Source organism: Austrofundulus limnaeus, unplaced genomic scaffold, assembly GCF_001266775.1.
Source record: "Austrofundulus limnaeus strain Quisiro unplaced genomic scaffold, Austrofundulus_limnaeus-1.0 Scaffold527, whole genome shotgun sequence".
NCBI classification, from domain to species: Eukaryota; Metazoa; Chordata; class Actinopteri; order Cyprinodontiformes; family Rivulidae; genus Austrofundulus; species Austrofundulus limnaeus.
This window is the reverse complement of record NW_013952929.1, coordinates 152893-161932: the sequence shown is the minus strand read 5'-3', so window position 1 is coordinate 161932 and position 9040 is coordinate 152893.

The following is a 9040-nucleotide window of genomic DNA, read 5'->3' as shown; positions in this document are numbered from 1 at the left end:
TCACCGCACAGGCTCCATAGGAAATGAATGGAGAGCGAGCGACGTCGCCTCCCATGTGTCGAGCCCTTAAGTCTACAACCAAAGTGTGAATTGAGGTTAGGTTAGTGTCAGGATTGACTACAAAAATAGGTCAGTGCATTGTTCTGCTGTCACCCTTCATAGAAGGTTATCTATAACCTATTATGGTCAAAGGTTTTTTTTCTTGCTAATGTTCCAATRTGGGCTCAACTCCTACAAGAGTTTTCATGACACCTGTTTTTTCTCTATGTTGAGCCTGAACCGACCAATCACTGAGMCTCGTTGAGCAAGTTGGACTACTCAACCAACCAATCAGTGAGATCCATGGAACAGGGTCTTWCCTCARCTGACCAATCAAATGGCTGCATTTGCTAGCAGTACCGGGTCATGACCCTAWTGCTATCATAAGCTAATCAAAGTTGCGATGGACAATAACTAAAAGGTAAGTCCTTTATATTTACTTTAAGCTTTACAGAGATATCAACTCCTTAAGCCTTAAAAAGTCATGAGCAACACCCAAGGTTTTCTCCCTTCCAAGTACTAACCAGGCCTGACCTTGCTACGCTTCCTTCCAACATCCGATGAGATCTGGTGTGTTCAGGATGATATCTCCACTATTCAGGGTGGTATGGAGGTGTGTTGTTGTCATAAAATTCCAAAGGTCTTATTGCATCAAAGTAATTTTATGTTTCAACATTTAAAGCGTTTAGTGTTTCATTGTAAATGCAACATAAATAAATACGATTTGCAAATTATTACATTTTCTTTTTGTAATTAACAGTTTCCACAAYATCGAAACTTCTTTGAAATTTGGATTGTACACTGAAAAGATCAAAGTTAAAGGATTGGACTGTGTGAATGAAACATGTTTTTTTTATTCTGTTCAGTTTTATTACTTTACTTACAGTACACTGTACCRTTCACCCTACGGAAACAACTGCAGCTTCACARAAACAACAAGTCAGAAATCTTRCAAATAWCATTTCAAAAGATGTGGAATCGTTCTGTTTAGAATACTATTCCTGTTGTTCATCCTTTCAATCTCATTTCTTATTYTTATCTTCAATGCATTTGCCTCCATATGCACACCGATGTGAGGTTCTTTCACACAGTATTCTTCTATGGAAAAATGTCTCATCACAATAACATATTCACTTCATTGAGTTCTGCATGTGTTGCTTGATGGARCTGCATGTGCTCATTAAGCTTTGAGTCCTACTGTTGGGTTTACATGTATAAACTGTCAAAAGGCTTCTCTAAGCACTTCTTTTCCTCATGATCACAACAYTTCTGACTGCTAATGTATTCACTCCCCTGCAGAAGTGTTTATGCATTGACTGTCTACATGGTAATTTCAGATTACTACTTTTTATCACAGCTWACAAGCAACAAATAAATTGGATTGTTACTCATGGTATCAGTTTTCCTAATCACATTATCCTCTCCACAGTGTATGACTCTTAACAGGTTTGTATCCTTGTTCTTTCTCTCTGTTCCTCTTCTTATAGCATAATTTCCTCCATGATTTGCATCATCCTTCTTTGACAGCTCTCCTGCTTTTGCCTTGACCACTCAAGATTTGGGATTTGCAGGGATAATGAAGTGAACATGGTGTGCTGTTTTTTTCACTTGTTTTGTGTGTAAAATACTGTATCAGCCACAATTTAGAAGTGCAGACGATGCGCTGACTGACTCTCACTGGCGCCAGCTCCTCACAATACATGAATACATGACTTGTTACACTGTCGACTAAGCACAAAAAAGAAGGGTTAAAATCATGTCAGTGCACTTGGATGTTGTGAGGGGAGAAGGCTTGAGTTGTTGTTGAAAGCAACGACAGTGAAGATGGAAGTGAGGGTGTGTGTGTGTGTGTGGGGGGGGTAGGTAAAAATGTTTGATTGAAGGTTGTTTTTGAAATAAAGTTTTAGGGCAGAAAAAAAAACAACAACAACAAGGAAAGGCAGACCAAAAAAAAGCATGGAATGCAAAAAGCAAAGCTTTTCTGGGTGAGGACTAGACTGGAGGCAAGAGCTGTTATCCTCTTTTCCTCTCCCACTCTTCATGACACACTTCATGAGTTGCCAAATTAGACGTAGAACTTATGAAAAAGCACTTGAACAAGCAATTATTTTCCCCTCTCTTCAAAATCCCCGCATTAGTGTCAGCTTATTAGGAGATGACTGCGCCTGGCATTTAGCTTGTTTCCTGTTGCACAAATGGATTGAGGAAAAGCATATATTCAAAAGTGAAATTATTAGTCTGTGGCACATGCATACACAAAATACTCGGCCGCAAACAGTAAAAGATCTTAAGAGAACCAAAAGCTCAAGTGCACCTACAGTGGGGGAAATAAGTATTTGATCCCTTGCTGATTATGCAAGTTTGCCCACTTACAGACATAAACAGTCTATAATTTTAAGGGTAGGTTAAATTTAACAGTGAGAAATAAAATATTAAACAAATGCAGAAAATGACATTGTATAAATTCTATAAATTTATTTGCATTTTTCAGAGAGGAATAAGTATTTGATCCCCTGCCAACCATTAAACATTCTGAATCCTACAGACCAGTTAGACGCTCCTAATCAATTCGTTACCTGCATTAAAGTTCAGTCCACACTGGAAAACCYAACAGTACATCTTAATAACAGAAATAAGTGTAAATAACTGAATATTAGAAAAATGTTGTGGTCACTCATTTCCATCAMTTAAGTCAGAAATACATTTTTGATGTAATAACTCAATTGTTTTAAGTGCAAGAAAGGTTTTGTGGTATTTTAAGTAATAATAAATAATTAAAGTTTGTCCCATTGACTCATTTAAGTTAACTTTACATAAAAAATGAAGGCCCTGTTGAGCGTAGACTGTTTGTCTTAGTTTATAATTAGCAGGCATTCTTGAGACCTTTGCATGCACGCACGCACGCACGCACGCACACACACACACACACACACTTGTTTTTATATCCTTGTGGGGCCCGTCCATTGACTTCCATTCATTTTTCATCCTACCACAGGGTTTTCTCCTGACATCCTGAATGACCTCTTTGAAGGTGTGGTTCGAGTTGGTGCTGTTTGAAAGGTWTGATTGCAAAGAAATATTTCACTCTGGAAGAGCTGAATATGGCAATCCTCACTTTTCCTTTTCAATATTCTGATAATTTTGACTGCCCTATACCAATTCCTCCAAAACTTTCCAGTTGTGGAACAATTGGGGGGAATGGGTACGAAAATCAAAGTCTGCTTAAAATGCTACCTCTGCTCACTGGCTCCAGAGTGCCAGAAGGGGACAAAATATGGGAGGTACTAATGGAATTAAAAGACGTTGTTGAGCTTGCTATGTCTCATACTGTACTTTCACAGATGAGACCATTACATACTGTACATGGTATCAGGTTGGCAGGAGGAGGTCAACGTGAGCAAATACTAACAACAAACAGAGACTGAGACGGTGGATAAAAAGGTAAGTGAGTTTATTTATACTGGTGCAGGGATCTTGGGGACGGGACCTGAAACAGAGTTTAGGGTAGAGGTGAGTAATGGGCAGACCAGTCTTAAATAGGTGAGTTGTTGAAGGTGTTGCTTACGGGCTGGAGAAGGAGATGAGTTTTGGGAGGAGTTGGTCCAAACGGTGAGGTTCCACAGGTGAGTATATACARGTGCAGGTTTATTTACAGATTCTCGTAGCTGGCTGCGCATGAAACCCAGGTGAGTGTGACTCGTGTCTTCCTATGCAGGAGGCAGGCGTGCTGGAGGTCACTTCCAAACAGAGGCGATGCTTCAGCGACGAGATGAACTCCAGCGCTGCCTTATAAAGCCTGGAGGTGACGAGTTCAATCTGGTGCAGGTGTGGGTGATCAGCGCAGTGCCGAGGACAGGAGGCAGTGGGCGAAAACATTAAAATGCCTCACATGGCTTGGAGAATTTCAGGTCATAAGCAGCTGCTTCAGGAAGTCTTCCCCAATTTCAGATTGCAACCAAAGCACCATTACATTGAACATTACCCTCATCTCATAATGTGCTTTGGTCCTCTGGTGCATCTTTTGACAATGAGATTTGAGGGGAAACACAAAAATGTGTTGACAACCTTGGCAGAGAGACATCTAGACATGATGGCATTCTATCTGTCTTCACCAAGATTTTTTAAGCCAYCTGTACAGACTTCAAAAGTAGAGTCTGTCTTTGTTGAGACATTGCCAACTTATACACATGCATTAATATCTAGCATTRCAGATAGCATCACTGTATATGGCACAAAAAAGGCAATCCTTGAAGGCACAGTATTTGAGGTTGGCATGTTTGTTTGCACTGGGTTATATGCTGCTTTGCCTGTGTTCAAAAATATGTCTTCTTCCTACTAAAAGACTATGAGACCTGGTGTGTTGAGCATTTTCGGTCACATGAGCTAACAGCTCATAAAAGCAAGAGCCATTCAGTGAAATCTTTGGGTCAGCTAAGGCCTGCGTCACACGGAAAGATAATCATGCCGATTTTTGCCATTGCGACTGAAGGAAATTTTGTAACTGATTAATTGAATATTAGATGCAGTATTGTATTTTATACRTTCTGATCATTTCAGCCTGTAAAGTTAAAGCAGTCAAAGAGTCGGTGTGTCTTTTCATGTTTTGTCGTTTAGCCTAAACAAAAATGAGTTACGTTCTGATGTCAGACGTAAAAGATAACACCTCAAGGGATGTAACGAAGAAGAGATGTACATTATAAGGTCAACCCATTATTAAAATAAAAAAAGTTTGTCAGTGTGTCAGTGTGTTGCAGAGTCTGCTCAGAGCAGAGCAGCTGTGTTTTGGTTCAGCCCAAGTTCTTATTGAGGCCTGCGTGCTGAGTGCTGTACCGTGAACCTGATTGGAGTCAGAAGATTGAAAAAGTTTTAAGAAATCCAGCTGATTCCTGTTTATTCRGACATACCATTTTGAACAACACATATTTTTCCAACACGACSATCTTAAGGAAGTCTATTATAGGAAGATTATTGTGATGGCTCTAGAGATAATCATGGCAGATATTCCTGCCRTGGGTGGTGAGTTAAGAGTGATCTAATCAGCTCGGAAGGACGCCAGGACCGCTCCAACCTCAAATTGGGGAAATTCAACATGTTTGATTTTTTTGGCCCGATATCACAGTGAGTGTAGTGTTCACCCGAGCTTGCAGCCTGTTGAATGAGATGTGTAGCCTATCAGAAAGTGAGGTGATGTAAACACGGAGGGGATTCCAAAATACAGAAGGCAAAAACCTGTCATGACTCACCAGAAAGTCCTATGAAATAGTTTTTCCTCTGGTAAAAATAGTACACAAACGATCAACATTGTTTMTTCCTCGTTGCAAATGTTTATTTACTCTGAACTCACGTCTCTCTGGAGGTCACGTGAGATTTTTCCTTAGACATCTGAATTCTCACGAGATTTCAGGAAGTCTCACGTGACTTAATATCTGACATCTGAATGTTCATGAATGAAATATCATTTCATGTGTGGTGTGTTGTCTCTTGCTGTGTGTCTGTACACCACACACTGTAGGACCAAACCTGGTAGATCCATGATTTTTTATCCTCACATGTGGGCTCTATCAGTCTTTGTAAATCGGCCAACTGTTTTAAATACTTGCAGTGTGATGCAACCTTAACTGACCAAATGCCTCTGATGCCTACAAAGTTTCAAGCAGGTTATCTCTTTCATCCAACCATTTTATTCCAGTGACTGAGTAAAAGATCAACACCAAATGAAGCATCCATCCTAAGTTTTTTTCCTAGCAACCTGACAAATTCTGAAGTTCATCTAGTCCATTCTTTTTATAATATAGTTTGGTGTTGTAACAGAGTTGAGGAGATGAGAGAATTTAAACTTCAATATCCTGTGAAATTTAAATGGTGTATTAGGGAAAGGAATAAATGTCAAATATTGTGATGACAGTTTAGGGATGTTTGTTTGTACATATATTCTTTTATTTTATTTTACAAAGTACATGTACTTACATGTGTGGGTGTTCTTTGTTTCAGGTATAAATGGATGTGATTGATGTTCTGAAATTAAGAGTCATACTTGGTGATAACAACGCTGACAAGCTTATTTTGCCTTCTCGTCCTGAGACTGTGGATGCCCTCATATTGGAGGTGAAAAAAAATGATACCGGGGATATGACTTTCATCTCCAATTTGAAGACCCAAACTTTGACAATGCTTTCTGCAACTTGGTTAACATGGGGGACCTACAGTACCACCATCCAAGGCAACTATTATGATAGTTAGATTGGTTGAGGCAGATCAAAGTTCAGCCAGCACAGATGACACCATTCTACTGTCTGACAGCACAGATTCACCACAATGACAGCAGAGATGGACAGCAATCTTTCATGTTCCAAACTTCTCATGTGAGGTGGAGCACACTCTGAGAGAAGGCAACACTGCATTTGAGAGAGGGGAAAACTCTCACATTGATCAGAGATCAAAAACACAATATACTAGATGTAATGGCTGCTGAAATGTACARGCATAAAGCATACCCTAGCTCACAGTAGATTTTTTTTTACCTGTGAAATAGTTTATTTTGCAGTATTTAATCATGAATACAACATAACAGAGCCCTCTAAAATTAAAGTAGTGATAATAAAACAACAAAAATAACACATTATGCCTCTTATTTACCACAAATATTATTTTGACATCTCTGACTTGCCAATTTTTTTGATCAAGGTCTTTTTAATAATTTTTTTTTAACAAACCACAAAAAAAGAACAGACTTACAAAAACACAAAACAAAACACACACCCCCAAAATCCCTCCCATCCCTCCCCTCATATACCGGATCCATTGAAACAACAAAAATCGATCTTGTATTCATACAAGTGATACAATGAACAGGTTTGTGTAAAATGAAACAATATTTAACCTTTACACAAAATTGTCTGCCGAAATTTTTTCTACATAAGATATAAATGGCTGCCAGATGTCAAAAAAATGTGTTTACAGATCCCCTAACAGTATATCTAATCTTCTCTAAATGAATGTAAGACATGACTTCTCAACCAATGACCATATACTGGAGGATGTGGATCCTTCCATCGAAGAAGAATAAGTCTTCTAGCCAGTAGAGAGCAGAAAACTAACACCGTCCTCTGAAACTCGCAGCAGATTGGCTCGGCTACTGAGGCTCTGGTGAAAAAACACCCCTGTCTAAAAGTCAAAAGTCCAAGGGCCATGAGTGTTGGCAAAATAGCCTATGCTTCAAGATGGGCAACTACATAGGAAAAAACTAAGCAGGGCTGGCATAAAGGATGTGGCTGTGAATGCAGGGAGGTGTAGCAGAACCAATCCAGAGGGTGAAGCATCCAGAAGCAGTATCAAAAGACCCAGAAGAGGAGAAATCAACTTTCTTCCAAATTATCCTCATGGAAAAAATAAAGACACTAGAGAGCCTGAGACTTGAGATGGTGGAGCAGTTCAAGAGATGAAAGAGACATGGTCCTCATCCATCAACATATGCAATGGACCTATGCACTCCGGCGAGAAGAAATTKTAACTACATATCCTCCCATTGATGACCTAAGAGACAGATGGCCTGCACTCTTGTGAATCCCAAGTGAGTGAAAACAGCTCTTATGGTGACACTCATTGTCAAAGTATTTATATATTTTTAGTTAATATATGTATAAAAATTTTCAGTTTTATTATAATCTTGCACTACTTCTGTTTTCCATGCAGCTCTATAGTAAATTCCACAGGATCACCAATAAAAATCTGCCATGTACCTTTGCTGTACTTAACTAATACAGACCTCAACTGCTGAGGCTCTACAAGAAGAAGACTGGATATTTTGGTGAGAAGATGGAAGCAGTGTTGATAGCATATGAGGAACAGGTACCTACCTTTATTTCTTACATTCATTACAACAAAGTTAAATGTAAACAGGAGATCCTAGCATCCTCCTATGCATACCTTGTCTTTGGTTGTGCTACAGGACAACAATAACATTAGTGCAGCTAGAACAGCAGCTCTAGCCAGCCTTCCACTGTATTTGAGGGAGGATCCATCCGGTGTCTTCAAAACTTGCAAGGTATTCCTGTTCTTTTTTTCCATTAAGTCAACATTTCATAACTTCAGGTTCAGTATACATACACTACAGGTCAAAAGTTTTATATATACTTTGTTTTAATGGTTTAAATTTTTTATGAGCATTTATTGTATCAAGATTCTCACTGAATGCATCAAAAATGTGAATGATCGCATATAGAATTATGTAGCAAATGTCTTGTAAATTACCGTAACTAAATTAATTCTGATTTTATATTTCTCAAAGTAGCCACTCTTTGCTTTGATGACTAAAATATAAATTGTTGGCCTTCTCTTAATGAACCTCTGAAGTTATTTCAAGACCCTTTGGATAATCATTTCAGGTGACTACGTCATGAAGCTCATTGAGAAAATGCCAAGCAGTTAACCAGGCAARGCTGGTTTAGATTTGAAAAATCTAAAACAAAAAAAGTTTAGAATTGCTTCAGATTTTTTTTGTTGGTTTTCAGCATAATGTATGCAGTTTTCATGCTTTTATAACAATTTTTCTCGATTATCAATCACATTTTCCGAAAAATGCTACGAAATATGTTCTCAGAACTTTACACACAAATGCAAAATCATGCACACAGTGGGCAAAACACACCAATTCTCCTGCAAAATGAAACTTTACATTTAAAATAATGTTATTTTTGTCCAAATCATATTTTACTTTCAGATGACACACACAAATGCTCATATGACATAAAAACCAGTTGAACACTGATGTTCTAAATGTAAAACAGTGTCTTCTTCTATATTCATGATAATAACTTAACCATTTTTTGTCCAGTGTTACACTTACTACAGACATTTATGCATTGGTGTGCTGGATAAATACTTCAGAATATTGGGCCTCGTGCAAGAACCATTGGTACGCACAGATTTGTTCTTAAATTGTGCGTACGAGTGATTTAGGAGAATTTGTGGCATTCACCAATGTTTTCATATTCTACAATTT